This window comes from Cydia pomonella, chromosome 21, assembly GCF_033807575.1.
Source record: "Cydia pomonella isolate Wapato2018A chromosome 21, ilCydPomo1, whole genome shotgun sequence".
Classification (NCBI taxonomy): Eukaryota; Metazoa; Arthropoda; class Insecta; order Lepidoptera; family Tortricidae; genus Cydia; species Cydia pomonella.
The window spans coordinates 5,230,470-5,252,670 of NC_084723.1; the positions used below are offsets into that span (position 1 = coordinate 5,230,470).

Here is a 22,201-nt window from a genome sequence, read left to right on the forward strand (position 1 = left end):
TTATTATTCCAAACGATTACCATCCTAAATACCTCAGCCAATAAAATAAAACCAAACATTCCTATAATAAACCTCATTGAATCTCATTAATTATAATTTTCATTATATTTTGTTATACACAATTTACATGACATTACTACACAAATTGACTTAGCGCCACAGTAAGCTCAAGAAGGCTTGTGTTGTGGGTACTCGGACAACGATATATATAATATATAAATACTTAAATACATAGAAAATACCCAAGACTCAGGAACAAATAAATATCCGTGCTCATCACACAAATTATTGACTTAATTATAATTATAAACAGTACACAAAGTTATCACCTTAACAAAGTCATTTTACGACTGTTAGTAAGTTCTCTGTATCATCGTATGTCATATTTAGCAGGACGCGTCGTAGAGTATTCTTACAACCAGCATAGCTAAGTGGGTATAAGTAGTGGGTATAACATTGATACATATGTTACTTAAAACAAGTTCTTTGATTCATCGTTTGTAGCCGCCTAGACTCTTAAATATTCACCTAGAATCCGTCTAACTATGCACTGACTTTAATACAATCAGTGCATGGGGCGACACTCCTCCTTTCGGGTATTCTCATGGTTCATTCGGCTCAGCATTGCTCCCAGCAATTATTAGGGTTGGCACAGCTTGACGTGCACGACCACAGATAAAATAATGACTTGAATTTTGACAACCCTAAATGGCCGAGAGGAATAGTGCCATTAGAAAGGGACAGCAAAATTCATCCCTGAGTCGCTGTCAACCTTCAGTTTTGTGGAAAGTGTCATTTCTGTTCGACTTGCCCCTCAAAAAACACGCAAAAATCGGCAGACTGTATTGTACAGAACATTACAGACAAGGCGTCTCAAGTTGGTAAATCCTCCAAGTTACAAATGCCATGAAGAGTTAATTTGGTCCCACTCTATCTGGCAGACAGCAAAATGAAGAAAATAAAGTAATCGACACGTATCAAGACAACGCCGATAATTCTAACGCGGCTTCCCCGCCCTCGCAGTGCGTGTTCGAAATATGAAAATTTGAAACGTTCGGCAAACATTTTTCAGGTTGTCAGTGTCAGTCAGTATTCGCGCGACCCGCGCTGAGTTCACTCGTGTCTGATAGTTCACGCCGCTCGCTACGAAACTTTCGCGCGTAAAAGTTACGAAGTTATATCGGAGTGAATTATTTTTGAATCGTGTAAATAAGTGTTTACTACATTGTACTATATGTGTTAATGTGTTTTTCAAGACGCTACGTCGGAGTGTGGCCGGATTTCACCGCGTAAGTAGCTCCGTAGATTTCTTTGAACCTTTTTTTATTTTCGGTTGACAATAATTGAAATTTCGGTCAGCGAACTAGGCTATTGGGATATATTTATCAATTCGTTAGCTAATTAAAGTGTGTGACCGCCATTTGTCTCCTGCAATACGTGTATTTCAATTAGTCTTTCAGTGGCTCGTTGGGTATTTGGCAACGTCTTGGTACCGACTTGCTCCTTAATTATATTGAACTGAGTAGTAATTAATGATGAATGACGCTTTAAGTTCGATAACGGATGGATGTGAATTTTATAATAATATTTTATAAAAACTAGGCGTCCACTCGCAGTCCACCTTACAACAAAAATCAGTTCAATTAGAATCAATAGTATTAGAGAATAGAATTGAATTTGTTTCGTTTTAAAATCGGACGAACCAAAAAAAGCAACACTAATAATGATTTAAATTTTATTGGTGGTAATTTGTACCAGTGTAACAACCATAGGATGCTAAAGGCTATGTGTAATATTTTATATTGTACGAACTCACGCTATGTACTACGTGCTAAGTATATAGTCCTATTCCCCATAATAAAAATAAATATTCGGCATATTATGAGTTACATTTTGATTCACATTTTTTATGAAAACTGTTCGCCAACGCAGCACAACGTTTGATAAGATTTAATTTTTGCTGCTCAGAACTGGTGAATGTAGTTAGAGTCAATCAAATCAAAGCTATGATAAAAATAAAATTAAGTATATGTAGGTATGTATGTATACATTTTAAATATTAAATAAAGTGGTTTGAGGTTATTTTTATAGTTTAATTTTGTTTTACGGTAGGTTAATAGATATTCGATATTCGGCCGCATAGGCAACCCGAATACCAAATATTCGGCACCGTGGCCGAATACGCCGAATACCAAATAGATGCCGAATAATCGTGGTATCTCTACTATGATTTCATTTCAAGAAATATTTTAATGTATGTGAATAAGAGAAGAGAATATTAGATTCTTAAAACACAACATTTATTACTTGCAAAAATTTAATATGACGTCTTGACTACATTTTTATGTGTAATTAGATAATTTATTTTTACTGCCAACACTAGACGCCAAAACATAACTAATGGCATTAACGGTGCCATCAAATTGCTTTGTTCTGTATTTTTAAATTTAGAGTATTTTAAATTTTAGTAATAATTCATTTTTATGATTTGATTTGAAACTTGTATTGTTTTTTATAGTTAATCGTTATTATATGTCCAATTTTTATTAGGGTTTCGTAGTCAACTCTTATAGTTTCGCCATGTCCGTCTCTCTGTCTGTCTGTCTGTTCGAGGCTTTGCTGCCATCAAATTGCTTTGTTCTGTATTTTTAAATTTAGAGTATTTTAAATTTTAGTAATAATTCATTTTTATGATTTGATTTGAAACTTGTATTGTTTTTTACAGTTAGTCGTTATTATTATGTCCAATTTTTATTAGGGTTCCGTAGTCAACTCTTATAGTTTCGCCATGTCCGTCTGTCTGTCTCTCCGAGGCTTTGCTCCGTGGTCGTTAGTGCTAGGAAGGAGATATTGGCAAGTTTTTTTTATTAATATGTTATTAAGGTATTACTTAAGATTGTAAAAAATAAATCAGCTAAAATACACGCGTACTATATTCTTACATTTCTAACCTCAACCCAATCAGACTAAAATAGCAGGTAATAAATACTAGGATAAAAATACCCGTAATACATCACGATTACTTACGCGCGTATTTCTATTATTTCGCCCCATATGTCCGGTCGTTACGGCCGTGTATCTTCGTTACTGACGCATTATATTATTGTAGAAAGTGAACAGCCCTATACGTCCCGATTCGAAGAATGATTAAGACACGCTTAAGATCTTGGAAAGATCTTTAAAAGATCGATAACTAAATGACATGTCAAAATTGAAGTTTATTTCGATTCCGCTGTGATCCCAATAAGATCTATCTACGATATTTCTAACGTCAAAGTGACATTGGTTGCCCGAATCGAGCTCCTTCTGTCAATTGTATGACTTATAAATGATATCTAAACCAGAACTTATCGTTATCGTATTGCATTCTTCGAATCGGGCCGTTAGTCTTATAACAGGCCGTTGATCGAAAATGAAATTGACTTTATGAAATTCCGTATTTGATCCTCCTAAATTTTAAAGGGAAAAAATAAATAATATAACAAATAAAAGGAAAGCAATTTCTCACCGATTACTGATGCTTTGTATTGTTATAGGAAATAGTGAACTTAGACAGCCGTATAGTCTTATAACATGCCTCTGACAATTTTCTCTTTATGAAATTCCAAGTTTTATTGGTAATCTTTCTACACTAGATTGATTGGTTGTCGAAATGGTATAGAAATAATATTCATTGACTAGTTATAATATAGACTAATTATGTGTATTAAACATCTTTTACTATTACGGTGTTTTTGAACTTTTAGTTGGAGCGGCCCTCGTTCGCAAATATAATATACTAATAATCTAAAAGCTATGTTTAATAAACATCAAATTGTTTAAAAATATTCTCCATTACTTCAATTTCCAGCGAGGCAAATGGGGATCACTATCCTTTTAATTTACAAGGGTTGAAAAAAAACTTGTAATGAGACCGCACTTACAAAAAAGATTGGGATCCTTGTCCTAAAGTTCTAAGTTCACTTAACAAAATGGCGTACTCAGCCAAAACTGTTATTGTGCTTAGTTCTTTTGGGAATTTTCTTTACTTAAATACCGACCTATTAAGCATTGTACAAGTCTTTACTTAGATAATTTTGTTGCATTTCTTATTTTATCTTTTGTGTTTCTTTTGTAGACTCCCATTTTATAGGGTTTGATACTAAAAGAAACAGAAACTTTAAACAAAATATTACAAAATAAATAGTTATTATCTAAATACAAAATTTGTTCTTGTGTTTACTCTAAAGGCTCTATATAAGGCCATTCACACACTGATATTGCGATCTACCGCTTCGAGCGCAGCGACATATAAAACTCGGAAAACATTACCCTTCTTTCTAAGTCAGCATCGACATGCAAATCAAGTCTTTTTATAGGTAGATAGGTATATAGTATGTCGAAAACATTCTAGAGTGCGTAGCCAACGCGCGACGTGCCAATCGTTAACTGGCACTGTTGCACTAATAGTTATGGGCGAGTGATAGAGACAGATGACTACGCTACGCAATCGCTATTTAATCGTGGCTGAATGCCGAAGAGGTCTGTGCCTTTGATGTCGAACCTGTCAAGAAATTCCAAAATGGCGGACGAATGTTTCATGTGTGACCGTATTTAAGAATTATTTCGCTTAAAATTTTTTTTTTTCGCAAGTGTGATGAAAACATAGCACAATGTAACTCCGGGGGTACGAATATTGCAAACTCGCATTTTTCATTCCCGACAGCCGCGAATTACCACCCTTGTATCCAAAAATTGCACTTACCCCCCTCGTTGCACAATGTACTGTTGCTTAAGTACCTATGCCGTTGTAAATGCAATAAATCAAATTGATATCTCTTATTCTTGCGCCTCGGTCGCGAAAAACCTCTCCAAGGGAAATCACTAGACGCCGATGTCAGATTTCTTGTTCAAGTTACCTAAGAAGGTTTATTTCTACAAAATAGACTTAAAAAAAAAATGTTAAATGGCATATTTTTAGCTTTTGTAAATGTTTTAAAATACGTTATGCACGTCACGTAATAATGTGATATGCAATAAACTATTCTATTCTACTCTATTCTATTTATGTCGTTACGACACGAAGTTATGTTGTCTGTAGACGACTTTATCGGGAAGTGACTAATGTGGGAGCTATGGGAATATTGCTTTGTTTGGGCATAGAGAAATAAGAAGTAATAGAGTGCTCACTCCATAAATTAGTTTTGGTACCCAAATGCTTATTATTTTCGCAGTCGACATCTAGCATCGAGTAGCGGAACTCTCAGTACTGCTACTCGATAAAAGATATCGCGGCAAACAAAAAGTCTAATGCTCAACGCTTTTCCGCTAATATTAAAACCAGAGTGAGCGTAGGAGTTGAAAATAGAGTTCCGGTTACTCTAGTAAGGAGGTAAGGAATTAAATCTCCATGTACCCAAAAATGTCATCTAAAAACCTTAAATAGGTGGCGCTAAAATAGCTAGAATACTTGAAAAAATATTATACACAGCGCACGTCACTCCGTCAATAACACCTAGGTTCTTAGCTACTCTAGCGCTACTCTGGAGAGATTTGGAAGTACTATTTATAGCTGATAGCTGGACCCTTTTGCAAAAGTTCTACCATAAGAGATTTAACTCCTTTTAATTCCACACTCCATAAACTTTTTGTTCCCATTGACAGGCCGATACTGTCCGGCGGACTGTTAATAAATGGGTCCCTTAAGAGCGGTATTTGAATTGTAAAGATCATAACTTGATATTGATATAACGGCCATTTCGTTTATCCAATCACGTCCTTGAGGAAGTTGCTCCACACGGCGATGCACCGTAACTCTGGCCAATTGTCCAAATTGATACTAATCGTTGTCACTGCGCGTTCTCTTAGCGGCATTCGAACTAAAAATCTTAAATTAATTTTTAACAAGCAAAAACGTCTGCGAACGATGCCATTGCACTTAGAAAAAAATTATAAGTGGAAAAATTACTGCCTTGGGTGAGACTTGAACTTACGGCCTCTGGATCGATACTCCAGCGCTTTGCCATCTGAGCCACCAATACCTCATCCATAGCCAGCAAATTTTCCCACCATATGGGTCTAGGGGACCCTAGCGACATCTACCGTAAGAACATTATACTTCTTAGAAGGCTACCGGAGTTTCAAGTCATATTATATTGGATGTTCATCAGTAACGATGTGCTACTCATACTAAATTAATTTCTAACAAGCAGAAACGTCTGCGAACGATGCTATTAAGCTTAGTATAAATTTAAAAGTGGAAAAAATACTGCCTTGGGTGAGAGGCCGTGGGTTCAAGTCTCACCTAAGGCTGTAATTTTTTCCACTTTAAAAGTTATTCTAAGTTTATATAGATCTTAGTTTGATTTGGTATTGATATGACTTTAGGACTAATAGTGAAATCTATTTTTAAAAACAAAACTGCCGTGAGACACAGACGTATTAAATAATATTAAACCAAGTCACTTACGCATTTTAAGTTGAAGATTGCTCGACATGTTGCATGACACGCCATCAAAGAAGAAGCGTCTCAGGCCGAGTCAGGTATAATATCAAATCAATATAAGATTTTAAAAGTCGGAATGCCCCGCAATGTGTGTCACTGACCCCTCTCAAGACCGGTAGGGGCGAAATAAATATAGAAAAGTAAGGCAATTCCGATCTTGAAATAACTTTTGCAAAAGAATTTGCGGATTGATGAACGTATGGGTTGTTTTATCTGTTATGTTATGATGCACATTCGGTTCTCCAATATAAGTAACATAAGCTAGAAAATATTTAGAATAAAATACAATTATTTTATTCGTGCACACAAATAATACAAATTACATAATATAACAAAAACAGAGAAGGTATAAAGTGCCACGAAATGGCCATATCTCAGCATATTGCTGGTATTTCGATGAGACCATCAAGTGAGAAGAATCACGGAAGGTAACAGACAAGAAGAAGAAAGACAAAATAACAAATATTTGTTGTTATTTATTAACGCTTATACGGAAGCATATTCAGATTTAAATATGCTATTGATTTGATTGCACTCTCGTAACTAAATTACTATATACAGTGGAAACTGGCCAACTCTAATCTCGATAAGAAGAAATCCTTGTTAACACGAAATAAAATGCTATTCCTTTCCCTTCTAAGTCCAAAACCTCCATAACACAAAATATTTAACCTGATTAAAACGAAGTAACCAACGAAGAGATTCACGGTTATCCAGCACAAATTTAACCTCCATAACGCCAAAACTAAAATTACATCTCTATAACTGGAAAATAAATAAACATATTTTTATGAATCTCCTCTCAATCTCGAAAATTTTCATAGGCATCTCTTCTAAATACCAGACACACCCTTGAATCGTGCAGGCGATGGGTTGAGGAACGCCAAAACATGGTAGTGGCCTCGGAAATCAAGAGTGGGGACTTCTCGCTGCACAGCATCGTGTCGGCCATGTTGCGCAGCAAGAGGGCATGGAAGGAAGTTAAGGCCTTTTGTGAAACCGTGATTTCCCAAAAGGAAGCAGCGGAGTGGTTGCGCGACGATAGCGCAGATGCGCCACCGCTTCGGCGTAGGCGGAGAGGGAGCAGACGTAGCCCAATATGCCCTAGCCAGCAGCTAGTTCCTCCCCCTCGAAGAGTCAGTGGGTTGGGAGTCCACACGGAACGGCTCTGCACGTCTGGGAAGGAGAGCCAAGCATCCTGGCGTCGTTCCTCATCGGCGCGGGTGTCCGATACAGGTCGGTCGGGCTGCCGGGGGGCGTCGCGGATAGAATGCCACTGCCCAATGGGCTTCGCCAGCCCAGGGGTGAGATGCGTAAATGCATTTACCCCTGCGTCAAAAAAAAAAACTCCTCCGGAGTTGCAGGTGTACATAGGCTACGGAGCCTGCTTACCATCAGGTGGGCCGTATACTTGTTATAATATTAAAAAAAAAGTTTAGTTCTACAGTTTGAGTACAAAAGTATATGATCTGAGAAAAGTATCTATTAGTCTAATTATTAGGTATTATAAAGAGAACTTTTAGAGAACGGTAGATATTTTTGAGGTGTAGTCTGATATTTAGTAACCTAATTTATGCCAACTGTACTTCGTTGTCGGCTCGTGTTAGGCAGATTTTATTAATTCATGAATTCTTACTGTACCTAAATAATGCCTAAAGAAGCTTTTAACGTCTCCAAAACCTTATTAAATTATTATAATCAGTCTCGCTCGGATATAAGGATATTTAAAATTTGGAGTTTGTGTTAATTCTGTAAATGGAGTTTATATGTTAATGTTATTATCTTAGCTTTACTTTTTATTTGGCTTCTGAAAACAAAAGACATTATGTATCTTTTAAAAGAAACAAAGGCTTTTGTTTCTTTTATGTGGAGGCGCACAAACTTCCATATATATGTATAATATAAATATAGTAGGATTCAAATAATAAATATTAAGTGTCTCTACAACTGAAATGAAAACTCCAAATACAACTATATGCTGTCCCTTCAATTAAAGTTTTACCGTTAAACTAAAACAAATTGGCAGCACCTTAAGCCCTCGTAGTTCAGTAACTAAGTGACCGATCCCGAAAAGTATTCAAGATCCCACCTGGCCACAAATAGCTTTCACTCGGTATTGTAAGAATTTGAGTCTTGTGGAAACTTACATATAGTTGACTTTTCATTGAAGCCGTCTTTGTAGATAGCACCTTTAGTTTTCAATTTGCGAATTTAACGTTGCTTACTTGTTATTTTTAAATCTAGAACAAAGTGCATTTCAGACATGTTGCGTCGTTTAAATGTCTTATACAAGCTTTTAGACTTGTCTATGATTATTGCGTACTTTAGGTGTGCTGGTAGGTTTAATGTTTAAAGGTTAGCAAGATTCTATTTGGACCTTAAGCTCGAAAACAGCGGTGCCGTCATATAGCGGCTGTTATACAGCGGTTGAATGACGTCACTAGAACGTTGTCTATGTAAACAAAATGGGGCGGTTTCCTAGAGAGCGGTAATAGGGAATATTACACGAAACTCTACGTAGGGGGCGCCACTACCACAATCCATCACAATCTGAGGGTCTATCGCGAAATTTCGTTATCTAACCTCTCTATCACTCTTGCATATTTGAGCGATAAAGAGGCAGATAACTAAATTTCGATTTCCGCGTTTCCCGGTAGGCCCTTTGTAAACAAACCGCCTTGATGCATCAAAGTCACATTTTATTATCTCTGAAAACTTGTCAAAATACAGTATGTATAAGTTACTCTATGGTTTAAGATATGTGCTAGTGCCGTACTCTGGCGGCAGAACATTGCAGTAATACTCCCTATTGAAGGAACATTCTTTTTGCGTCCGGAATATTACGGCCGCTATATGACGGCACCGCTATCCTAGGAAACCAGAGCTTTATATAGTGTCGCTACAATCAGCTTACATATGGTAAAATAATATGCGTACGTCATCGTCATGTAGTCATAGTCAAATAAACGTCAGTACATATAGGTTATGTGAACGACCAATTTCAAAACATTGTTTATTGGAATGCTATGCAACCTTCGTCCTTTTATTTGTGTAGATTTTGGACACGTGTACGAAAATGTATTTATATAAAATATATATATTATACCAAAATTTTGTTTTATGAGGAAACAACTTTAAAATTTATTAAGTTCAGTACAAAAAAAAAAACATACAAAGAATAACAAAACTTAAGACTAACTTAAGCCTAGTCAAAAAGACCATTGAATGGCGATGGATAACCTAACCTAAATGTGTTATTTTACAACATTTCATTTTGCTTATCGTAAATTAATCTTAGTTAAAAAATATTTTGAAAATACATCACTACATATTATATTTAAACCAAAGTCCCCCGCCGCGTTTACCTGTTTGTTCGCTATAAACTTCGAAAACTTCTGAACGGATTGTCATGTGGTTTTCACGTAGGTATCAATAAAGTGATTCTCGAGGAAGGTTTCGCTGTAAGTATTATTTATTAAGGTTTACACAAAACCCGTGCAAGCCGGGGCGGGTTGCTAGTTTCAATACCGTATTCAATACGTAATTCAAAGCCGTTAGAAATTGTACATGCATTCAATATTTTTAAAAACAAAAGCCAGAACTATTTAACAAAGTGATTAAAACAAAGTTGGAACGAATATATCACCGCCAGAAACCGCGAAAGGCCCGATTCAGATTAAATCATTTATTGTGGCTGCGAACTGGTTTTGATATTATAACCTTGAAGAACGTTCATTATCATAAATCTTAAATATGATATTTACCTTCCAAGGGTTGGCAACTCTATGTATAAAAAACCGGCCAAGAGCAGGTCGGGCCATGCTCAGAGTAGAGTTCCGTAGTTACTCTTCTATAACAATAAGCTAAACTGGAGCTTAAAGTATAGTAGATTGTTAAACAACCAAAATCAGTTCATCAACAGTTACTGTGGATGTACGTCTTTTTACTATGAAGGGGAAACTTTTTGCGATAACTCAAAAACAGCTAAACTGATCATGCCCGCTATAGTTTTCATTTAATGTCTTTTTGAAGCTCTACTTCCACGATTTTTTCATATTTTTTTGACCAATGGTTCAAAAGTTAGAGGGGGGGACACATTTGTTTTTTTTTTTCGGAGCGATTATCTCCGAATATATTCACTTTATCAAAAAATGTTTGTTGAAGACCCCTATTAGTTTTGAAAGACCTTTCCAACGATATCCCACACTGTAGGGTTGAAGCGAAAAAAAAAATCACCCCCACTTTACGTGTAGGGGAGGTACCCTAAAAAAATCAAATTTTTAGATTTTATTGTACAACATTGTCGGCTTGATTGATTTATATATCCATATCCACGGAGCAAAACCTCGGACAGACAGACAGAGAGACAGATGGACATGGCGAAACTATAAGGGTTCGTAGTTGACTACGGAACCCTAAAAAGAGCACTTTTGTTATGGCTATCCATATTTTAAATCATCGCCCTCTAGACATGAAAGCGCTAGACGGAATTAGGTTCAAACGGAGGCTCTAAAACTGGCTAATAGATAAAGTATTTCATGATGTTAATTAATTAGCTTTAAGATAAGTACATAAGTTACCTACCACAATTGTATGCCCTAGCAGGCAAATGTTGATAGGTACTTTATTTTTTGAATTACCACCTTTGTATGTATGTACACTGACCAAAGCAAATCGCCTCCGCTGGTATCACTCCACCTTTCTCTTATACTTTCATAAGAGAAGTTCGCGCTGTGAATATATTTGGGTCGACCGACTGGAAGCCATCCTGTAGGTCATAAGGCTTAAGTATCGGTGGGTGGATAGAATGGAAGTAGATCTCCGTGAGCTCGGCGTCACTGAAAGCTGGCGTGAATCCGCGCACGATCGGGCTAAATGGCGTGCTCTTGTGTCGGAGGCCAAGACTCATTCTGGGTCATCGCGCCAACCAAGTAAGATCCTAGACCAAGGAAAATAGCATTTGCATTATATTATTACTATGAGTACTTTTTATAAAAAGTTTGCCTACCCCAGACCAAGACGATCGGGTAAGTCGTATCAAAATCATATCAAATTGTAAAATCTGAATCGGGCTCCCGAATTAACTCCGGCTGTAATTCATAATTTTAACGGCTGCATTGTACTTAGTCCAAATAGGAGGTAGATTCCTATTTCATCTTATTTTCATAAATAAATAAATAAATAAATAAATATTATAGGACATTATTACACAAATTGACTAAGTCCCACAGTAAGCTCAATAAGGCTTGTGTTGAGGGTACATAGACAACGATATATATAATGTATAAATATTTATAAATACTTAAATACATAGAATACACCCATGACTCAGGAACAAATATCCATGCTCATCACACGAATAAATGCCCTTACCAGGATTTGAACCCGGGACCATCAGCTTCGTAGGCAGGGTCACTACCCACTAGGCCAAACCGGTCGTCTTCATATTAAGGTGTATTGGGATAGCTCGAAAGACGGGTAATTTTGAAACTGGAAAATATCTACTGAACTAGAAGCACTTTTTGCTGTAGCAACAGTAAGCAAGATGCCTTAATAAGCGTTGAACGTTGATTGTCTTTGGCTGCGATGTTAACCCTCTGACTGCCAAAGACGTCAACTGGGGCGCTCTAACTTATAGCTTTATAGCAGACTGACACTGCGGGGTTGTGTATTGCATCGCAACCATAATGTAATTTGCAGTGTTTAGTCTTAAAATATTGTCATAATTATGTATATTAGTTTTAAGGTATTTGTCTATGGGCCACTAGTTGCCTAAAATAAAGAGTTTCATCAATCCATAAGCCTTTGTGCATTGTGGCAAGCTTCACGATGACGCGCCGCATACGATAGGCTTGGCGTACAAAAAATAAAATTATTGTAATGGATCTTTAAATAAAGATAAAATAAAGTCGATCGTTATTGGCGTTAGCCTAAAATAAGTTTATATAGTTTGGCCATCAAAGTCTTCAAACCGCCCAATCACATTCAAAAACACACACAAACATACACACACACACACACACACACACAGAATACTCCTGAAACCTGTCGAGTTTTTGTTAGATTATTAAAAGAACTTTCTTAAATTTTTGTCTAAATTTAGTTCAGATTATCTCAATTGGATACCTAAATTAATGTAATATTTGGTTTTTGGTTGCATTTGTTAACTTTATTGTTTTGTATTAATCTAAGTCATATCTAGGAACTGTAAACTTTAGACTTACATTATGTTAATAGCATGTATAACTAGAATTATATAGCTTTATACTTACCTCATGTTACCTAAGGAAGAGCGGAGGCTCCCCACACAAGCTATTTTTGCTTACAGGGAGGCTCCATCCCTTAGCTTATATTTAATGTGTAAGTTACAAAAATAAAGAATTTTGTATTTTGTATTTGTATTTTGTAAAAAGCGAGAAAATTCAATAGGTACGAAATTAATCCGAAACATGTTTCCAGTTACGACGCTAAATTAGTAACTACCCGCTGAAAACCATTGACATCTCCACTGATAGGTATTTTGGCAGCACACTGGGCCATTTACCAACCATTACAAAACCAATTCTAAACGGTTAGTAATACGTTTCAAATTTGTACGCTCAAATTATCCGTAACTTGGTCGCAGTACAATTTAAAACCAGCTTTATTACAGAGTGGTACAATTCTAATTGGCTTATTAACACGATTTGTTGAATAATTAGACTTGTCAACAAGTTGACATAACTGTCCGGAACCAAAAGGACCTATATGTGTTTGAATTTCGAAGGTGTTTACGACTTTTTAATTTGGTCGGATAAATAAATAGTCAGAAAGTCGGAAGTGGTGGCAGAAACTAATTAGTTACGTTCCTTATCGGTTTACATTTTATTTTTATTCTGTTTTTTTGCTCGATTTCTTGGTCTGACAATGTTGACACTTACCTCAGTGCGTCACTAACCTGACATCTCTTTACGATATGAGTGTGGTCGGAATTCCTCATTGTTTTTTGGTTCACCATATTCAAACCCTGTGAGATGAGTATTTATCTAATAATTATGAATGAAAAAAGAAATTATTCGTCATTATTTCTTAAATAAATATAAATATTCGCTTACATTTTTTAATGATAAATGATCTCACTTGTGCTTATTAAATTTATTAACCCATTTGAAATGCACTGCAAATAAAGTCAGATTAATGTAAAATCAATTCAAATTAATGTAAAGTTCATTTTTGGCTCATTTGTTAGGTAATTGGGTCAGAATTCTTTTCATTGTTTGTTTCTAACCACTCTGACACGCTAGTATCTACGAGTATGTCTTCTATTAAATAAAAAAAGTCGAGTGCTATTTGTATGTCTTTCTAGCTGTAGATTAAATTTTCTATGAAAAAATTTAAAAATAAAACTAGATGACTCATACAAAAAGCTCCACTCCGTCACGTTTTTCGGGGACAAAAAACAAGACAACGAAAAGATTTTGACCCAATTCACATAAAAAAATTAGAACAAATATATATACTATTTCTGTAACCGATATAGCTTTGTTTACGATCACTAGATTCCCCAACATATCGACATCAATTGAATTGTCATATAACTAATATAAATGATGAATCGCCGATATAACTGCCAAATTGCCAATACACCGTTCTGGAATACGCCAACCCCACCATGGAGACTGTCTAGACGATCTACAATTAATATTTATAGAGTTAAGCACAGAATATTGTAATGTTAATAGTGCTAGGAAATGTATTAGTATTCAATAATAATAGAAATGGGTTTAACGTTGTATGCTAAAGTAGCCAAGGATCGGCTTGGTGTAATAGGTACTTAAAGTGAACACTACATCTGGTTGGTACGTAGTTAAGGGTCCCCAGCAAGCTCAGTTCTACATACAAACGTTGGGATGTTTATTATCAACGTAAATATACTCCTGTAACGGCATTTTTTTTATTATTTATCAAAATTATATGAAAATCTCTTTAAAACAACTGCAGGTTTCACTAAATATTTTAAAAATTATAATCCAATATAATTTTAGAATAATCCAATCTTAGGTTTAGAGTTTTTTTTTTATACTACGTCGGTGACAAACAAGCATACGGCCTGCCTGATGGTAAGCAGTCTCCATAGCCTATGTACGCCTGCAACTCCAGAGGAGTTACATGCGCGTTGCCGACCGTAACCCCGCCCCCCCTCGTTGAGCTCTGGCTCTGGCGTTGAGTTCAAAAGCGATATAATTTACTTAAATAATTTGTGCTATATTTAGTACCAGACAACTTTCACTAATTCCTATTCTCAACTACTAGAAACTTTGTTCTAAATGAGTGCCTAAAATAACTCCCTTTCAGGTCTTAATTTCATTCCGTTGTAATTACTAGTTATTGTGTAGGCAGAGGCCTGAGGGCTTAGTACATTAAGAGCCAGCAGCAAGCTTTCTCCATAGAAACGTAGCTTACGTGGCTACGCTCTCATTTAAAACGACTAGCAAGATTGCTCTGAAATTTTGTACTTACAATAGGGACCGTGCGCGTTGGAGGGTCTGCCATCTTGTGGCCTGAATCGGAACCATAAACGTGCACATGTACACGTCACGTGTTTTCTTGTGCATAGTAGGTACTGCCATCTTGTGAGCTACATCGGAACAAACAACATCACATATACGCCCTCGCGCCTAAAATCTGACGGCTCCTGTGCTGCCTCCTACAGTTCATGCACGCTCCCTATGGGATAATATATATACAGGGTGATTCATGAGACGTGAGCAGGACCAAGCTTACACAATCAGTAAAATGAATCATTCACCGTCATATTTAAGTAAAACAATCACGCTTTTTCTGTTATCTTACTTCTTTTAAGTACAAATTTGATTATCTACAATCATGGAGACCCTACAACACTTAATTAACAAAGATAAAACCTCTTTAACCGTTATGACAGTAGTTTTATTATGAAGAAAATAAAATGTCACACTTGAGCGAAATACGATTTTTCAAAAGTAACCAGATTCCGTTGACATTCAATTTGTCATTTGTTATGGATGAAACAAAGAGGGTGACCATAAAATTCGTACTTAAAATAAATAAAAGATTTTTGAACAGTAAAAATTAAATTAACGTTAATCTCACACCATTTGTGAGATTAACGTAAATTTATTTTTTACTGTTCAAAAATCTTTTATTTAATGCATGCTGCTAGACTTCAGACTTTTGTCAGCGACGCCTAACAACAGATAGTGTAGATTCTTAACTATTTTCAGTATTAAACGTATTAAAATCTAATAAAAATTCCGGTTTCGATATTCAATGGTCTCAATTCCGGAATTGTAATATCGGAAAACTTGTCCGAGATTCCAGAATTTCAAAAATCCTGTGATTTCAGATTGCAAGCCCTAAATGGCACCCGCGCCGCCCACGCTAGCAGACGCCCTAAGATGTTAAGCATACCGTAAAACTACCCAACTATAGTCCAATACTGCAACTATGGTCCACAAGTTCAAAAGGAAATTAAGTATCTATACCAATGCTCCTTGTGGTTTACTCCTAGTTTTACCTTCCATTTATAAACATACTTTGCCTCAGAACTACAAAAATATAGTAAAATACACACCTGAACGAGAAAAATTGAGTTTATTTGTGGACCATAGTTGAGAGCTTTGGACTATAGTTGGGTGGTTTTACGGTACTAAAATTATTTCTAAAGCAATTTGTAAATTTCTATTAAAATTAGGACGCGTAAAATGAACCCTATTAATAACTAAAAAGCACTTTTGAGAAGTGTCCCCAGCTAGTCGAGATTAGTAGTCATTATTAGCTAAATATATTTTCATTGAGGAGTATGGTTCGTTGAACAGAGATTAGATCGCGTGTGGTCGCTAGTTTACTATGGTGCTGCAAGGTATGAGAGGTAGCGGCAATGATAATACTGGTGGTTCTGTGAGCTGGTAGATCTCGCGATAAGCTTAATAAAGAAATACTTATTTCGGTTAGTCATTGTCACAGCGAACTCGCAATGGTCTAAAGGACTTAAGCGCCATATAAACTACTGGCGCTTAAGTCGTTTATGCCAAATTTCGCAATTTTGAATTGTTTAATAAAAACTAAACGACAGAAAATAAAATATCTAACTACCAAACCTGCTGAAACGGAGACCTTCACTAAAGCTCGGTCAGGTAGTATTTTATTTATTGGAAAAAGTAAGCTTTTGACCACAAACTCACCTGATGAAAGTGCCTACCTATGAAAGTTCGTTATCTGTCTGATTTGATTTAGTGATTAGCTTTTTTTTTAACAATAGATATTTTTGACAATTTGAAATTATATGTCTGTGTACAAAACATCATGCAAAAAACTAGAGGGTCCTTTGGTTACCGAATTACAAGCGTTTTCACCATAATACATCGTTTTCAAACTCGTTTCACGTCAAACCCAATCTTTTCCTTTGCTTAAAAGTCTTTAAAATAGGCTGACAGAGAACGCCTCATCGCCTTTTGTACATTTTAAATAGATAGAATACTCTTAATTAGCACACCGCAGTAAAAAAGATACAGCTTTAAGAAACACAATTGATTAAAGATAGAGGCAGAAATCGGGCGGTCTTATCGCTAAAGAACGATCTCTTCCAGACAACCTTTGGGTAGCGAAAAGCATTTAACCAAAAACAGTAGGTGTTACAAAAACGCATTGTTTTTTCAGTTTAGCATTTTTTCTTTAGTTTAATAGGAAGAAATACTAGATCGCCTCCCACCAATAACTTAAGCCACATTATGAATGCGACATTTGGCGGTGATCCAGCGCTTTGATGTGCCCGAACACTTGTCTTCGTCTGGCGTTTGAGAAACTTTGGCTAAGCTACAGTTTGGGCACTAGAAAGCGCGCTTCTTTAGTTCCTTATCTAAACTCTTTGCGGCATTTGAACTTTACATTTGATCTCTTTTCCTGTTGCAGCGCGTCTCGCTCTGCCTAATCAGTATCAGTATACGTGCAAGCAAGACGCACTGTAATCTCAAAATGTGATCTAATTTAATTAAATATAAAACTTGAATACCGCTCGTTCTAAATGGTCAATTTGAACTGCAAACTCATCTAGATCTGTGTATCAGATCTTGCCCGCAGATTAAAGGATGACTCAAGTTAGAACGGCCCGAGTCCGGGCCGAGGCAATCGACACTTCATTTTCTGTGATGACAGATGACCTGAGATCACGTGATACTTTCTATAGAAAACGAAGTGTCGGATGCCTCGGCCCGGTCCCCAGCCGTTCTAGCGTGAGCGATCCTTAAGGTGAAATTTTTAAATTCAAATGGGCCTGTATTGGCCAATCAGGCCTCGAATAGTGAAAAATATATACGAAAATTTCTTAGGTGCTCCAAAAATAAAAAGCAATAAAAGAAAAATGCCAAAAACATTCAGTGATTTTTTTCCTATAGTATAGTACTTACTAGATTGATTTTGATTTGTGTGAAAATTGACCGAAACAAAACAAAAGTCGATTGAAAATGATTAAAATTTCAACAAATTTAATAAGTACTATAAATAGGACCGTGAACCTTACGAGGTTATGTACACAGTTTGTTTACACTTTAGGTACACCAAAATATATAATAGAAGTAATATAACACACATTCCATAATTAATTTCCAACAATTAACAAATTCAACTAAAATAAAAACAGTTCGGTTCGTATCCATATGACTGATACTCGTATTGATAATAAGTACACATAACTTAAAAAAAAAAACGAAATAGCACTTGCATAGTTTGCGCGGCAGCGCGCAATGCCCAATGGCCTTTCGGCGAGTGCGTGCCCATGAGGTTGGTGTTGAGCACTCTATCACCCTTCCATATTAGTGCGACAGAGACATTAGCGTTTCGTTCGCTACGGCGCAAACGATTGCCATCCTGGTTAGACCACCAGGGCATCTACATTACACCTCTGAATTTCTTCGTTGATCCTGGATACTTGAAACTCGACTGGAAGACGAAAGGGTGAATGTCTACTCCAGACAGGTATATGAATAGGTATGTATGCCTTTGTCTGGCGTGGGTGTTTGAGAAACTTTGCCTAAGCACTAGTTTGGGCACTAGAAAGCGTCTAGTTGTGTAGTTCCTTATTACCTACCTTCGTATCATTATGTTGTGTTCTTGGACCTCGACAACAACAGGAAGTTGGTTGGTTTAGTAGTACTTTGATTATCTTATAACTGGTATTATATCGCAAACACAAAAAAAAATTGTCCGTTGTTATATTTTCCAAGTTTTCATTTTACTGACCGTTTTTTTCAAACCGTTAATTTTTCTAAACTTGAAAAAGCATCGTGAAGAAACCATGTGTTTACCTTAGGTATTTGTGACCGTTATCAAAATCTGACGGTTCTAGAAAAACAAGCTTTCGTTGGAATGAAAATTTGGCAAATGAAACATCGGATAAAAAGGGTTTTGGGGTTGCTTTGTTCAATCAAATTTTTGCATCGGCTCATAGAGCCTGGGTCCGTTTGACAACTCATCCTAAGAACTAACGTAGTCACTAGTTTTTACAAAAGCGACTGCCATCTGACCTTCCAACCCAGAGAAAAAACTAGATCTTATTGGGAATAGTCCGTTTTCCTCACGATGTTTTCCTTCGCCAAAATGCGACTGGTTTTTTTACCAAATGATACACAAGCTCCGAAAAACTCATTGGTTCGACCCGGGGTTTGAACCCGCAACCTTCGGATTGAAAGTCGTACGCTCTTACCGCAAGGCCAACAGCGCTATTTCTTTGTTAAAAATAAGTGTTAAATTAAATAGTTCTATACTGAAAATCCCCCAAGACCCTCTTCTACTACAGTAGTATTTTTATATACTCTTTACTGACACTGTCTGTATATATATTGTGTCTTACGGTATCTGAATAAATATTTATTATCTTATGTTCTATGTCCATCTATGGGTACGCTTTAAAAATGATGGAGTGACAGCACTAGACATTAGATAGACAACATCCCCACTTTTCATAATACTGCATTCGCCATGTGAAGTTGTTCCGTTATAAAACATGTCGAATAGCCAAGTTGTTCGGGCGAGATTAGTTTGGATATTAAACGTGCCAGCTGCTGTTTAGTTTAACTTTAGTTGGTATTGAAGTGACCTAAAATCTAGGCAAGTTATTTGTTTTTTCTACTTCCAATATATGCAGTACACGAAGAGCAGTGAAATTGAAACTTACGTCAAAAAATCATTTAAAAACCTACAATATCATATTTTTTGTGAATTTGACAATCATACAACGCTTTACAGATAGTGAGAAAAATAAAATATAAATGGGAAATATTACGCAAAACTCTACCGCGAAACACGTAATTCTAAATTTCGTTATTTGGCTCTTTATCTCTCTCTATAGTTGTGTATTTAATTTGTATGTCATTGTGTTCTTTTCATATTGGTGAGCAATAAAGAATATGTGTATTGTATTGTATCTCTTGCATATTCGAGCGATAGAGTGGCAGATAACGAAATTTCGATTTTAGGGTTTCGCGGCAGTCCGTCCGTAAACAAACCGCCTTGATACATCAATGTGGTATTTATTCCTAACAATTTGTTAGGTTAGGTTAGGTTAGGACTTGTCAAAAACTACATAATTATAGTAACTTAATGCATATTCTGGCGGCAGAAAATTGCAGCAATATCGGGTATTAGGTTGATATCTATATATCAACCTAATTTTTCAGTTTCATAAAGTTCTATAAATTTCTTCAATAGCATAATTTAATTTCTCGTCGACCAGAACGCGTGTTATCATGTAAAAATCATCGGCTCACTAATATCTGTCGAGCATAAAACGTTCTCATATTTATGGTCTAATGTCTTAGATGTGGATGTTCAAAGCGCGCTAATGTATAGTGATAACTGACTTGTGGAAAACATTGCGTTCGCCGTTTATAATCAGAATGTTGTATCTCTATTGAGAGTTGTTTAAGAGATATGACTTTTTGTGTGTGCTACACGCAATTCATCCATAATTTAAGAGTATCGCTAGTGCTCTCACTCTATCATTTATTCGTTTGTTTTTCCTGATGTTCGCCAAATTCACACATATTTTGTATAAAAATTTGTGCATAAATTATAATGTAAGTCTATACCCAGCGGAGATTTTGACTCTCTAAACCGACTGTTCTTTGATCAGTATAGTATCAAAAACAATACAATATGTAGTGAATTGTTTTTATTGCATACGAAGAAAGGCTAAAGAAAAGAAGCTGCAAAATCCGGAGAATTATGGAGTCGTATCTGGAGCGTCAAGAGATTGTTTTTATAGTGATGATTCATTGTCAAATGCAATTTTGAAAGTACATTTTGTACCTACTTATGGAAAAGACTGCGAAAACTCAAAAAAGTACTAAGGCCACTTACGCCATGCAGGATTAGCCACTAACTCGAGGTTAACTCGGGAATAATCAAAATAAGTATGAGATACTCTCTAAAATCCATGTAAAAACCACCTATTATATCAAAAACTTATATGTAATGGCTGCCAAATTATTTAGTAATTTACCTAATTAAAGATCAGGATGTAAAGGCGTTTAAAAAATATTTAATATAAGTATTGAAAAAGAAAATGACTTACAATGTAAATTACTCTTTCGATATAGATTTCTCTACAGCTTTGTAATATGATGGCACTCTCCTTATTTTTTCCTTTTATGTAAAACATAGCTTAAAATGAAAAATATGGCAAATACGAACATTTTAAATAGTTAATCTAGATTTTAGTAAAATAATATTGTACGCCTGACAGGCTAATAGGCTTGTGTCAACTAACAATGAAACCAATAGATGAATGTTTCTAGGCGTAAATTGTAATATTTAATCAAGGAAAACCGAAATAATTCCTCATAAAAAATAAGATTATTGTTATTTTTACAAATTAAAATCAAAAAAATACCCCCCTGGCCCCTCCGCCGTGAACGCCAATTAGAACGTATTACGTCATATGGTGATATGCGCCATTGTTGTTGTTGACGTTTGGTTATGATTTTCATACAACAGCACAAGTCACTTCGTTTTTTTTCTATTATTATCATTTTTCGACAAGTTGAGAGTGTTATTTCCACCCATATCGGATAATACTAGCATAAACTGCCATTGAACCTGGATTTATCAAAGCGAACAGCAATAATTTACCCAAAATTGACGCTGTTATGCTAGGCCGATTTTTCGCGTCGAACACTGATTTTTGTTCATCGGAATTTCGTAATGTTAAAACTTCTATGTAAGTATAAACAATATATAACCTGTACTATAATTATGCAATGAATGATATCTTGTCTTATCTTATCTTAACCGATTAAATCTGGAGTTACCAGTACAATTTAACCCTGTGTTAATGGTTTCCTTTGAGTTAGTGGCTAACCCTGGATGGTGCAAGTGGCCCGTAATCAAATTATGTTCGCTATAAATCCTATTTTATGTTTCATATTACAAGTTTTTATTATTTAAGCAAGCTAAATTAGACAAACTTCCTATTTTTCGATTAAGCTGAAACTTCACATACGTGTGTATGTTGGATGACAATGCAATATTATAGGAACTAGGCCATAGGAGCTATGTGATAAAACAACGCAACCTTATTGTGTTTGGGTTTGTTAGGATTGTCTTGATGAGTATTAGTTGCCTGTAGAAAAGAATGTACACTCAGCGATAAAAGCTTGCATCAAAAATTATTATTTATGCAAGAAACTCTTTGTTTAAAAGTTA

The 22,201-nt window shown here is 35.8% G+C and overlaps 2 protein-coding genes across 2 annotated transcripts in view; both read left to right on the forward strand.

The window, feature by feature from the left end:
* Window positions 1-22,201, forward strand: part of LOC133529575 (ubiquitin-like domain-containing CTD phosphatase 1) — a 275,695-nt gene that overhangs the window by 107,280 nt on the left and 146,214 nt on the right. The gene's annotated exons all lie outside the window — the stretch shown is intronic.
* Window positions 1,058-22,201, forward strand: part of LOC133529664 (uncharacterized) — a 149,140-nt gene continuing 127,996 nt past the window's right edge. Inside the window, exon 1 of the mRNA XM_061867433.1 lies at window positions 1,058-1,289. The gene's annotated coding sequence lies outside the window, so the exon portion shown is untranslated. The remainder of the gene's footprint in view (window positions 1,290-22,201) is intronic.